Source organism: Pteropus vampyrus, unplaced genomic scaffold, assembly GCF_000151845.1.
Source record: "Pteropus vampyrus isolate Shadow unplaced genomic scaffold, Pvam_2.0 Scaffold136, whole genome shotgun sequence".
NCBI lineage: Eukaryota > Metazoa > Chordata > Mammalia > Chiroptera > Pteropodidae > Pteropus > Pteropus vampyrus.
Window position 1 is genome coordinate 1,647,272 of NW_011888917.1, and position 446 is coordinate 1,647,717.

Genomic DNA, 446 nt, shown 5'->3' on the forward strand with positions numbered 1-446 from the left:
TGCCTACAGCACCTGGTCTTCCTAGGTGGTCTCCCATCCAAGTACTAACCAGGTCCGACCTTGCTTAGCTTCCAAGATCAGATAAGGGCGGGCTTGTTCAGGGTGGCATGATGGTAGACTACACTTTCAATATAATACTTATTTAACCTCATAAAAATTGAGTCGCACTTGATGTTTATATACATTTAATTTAGCATTATTTTTAACTTTGTAGTTTTATGTTTATATGTTAGACTATATATGTATGTATGCATGTATCAATTCATCTGTCTATCAAGTAACTATTTAGCTAACCGGCTACCCACCCATGTATCAACATTCAGGATATAGCATCAGACAGTTAAAAAACAGCATATAGCTTCTTAGCTCATTTTAAAGTAACTGTTGTATAAAATGTCTCTGGAACTAGGAGAGTTTAAAGTGTGTGAAAAACCTGTGGAAGCTGG

At 36.5% G+C, this 446-nt stretch overlaps 1 pseudogene; it reads right to left on the bottom strand.

Annotated features, from left to right (window-relative positions):
• LOC111744535 lies at positions 1-119 on the bottom strand (annotated as a pseudogene).
• Positions 120-446: the final 327 nt, after the last annotated feature.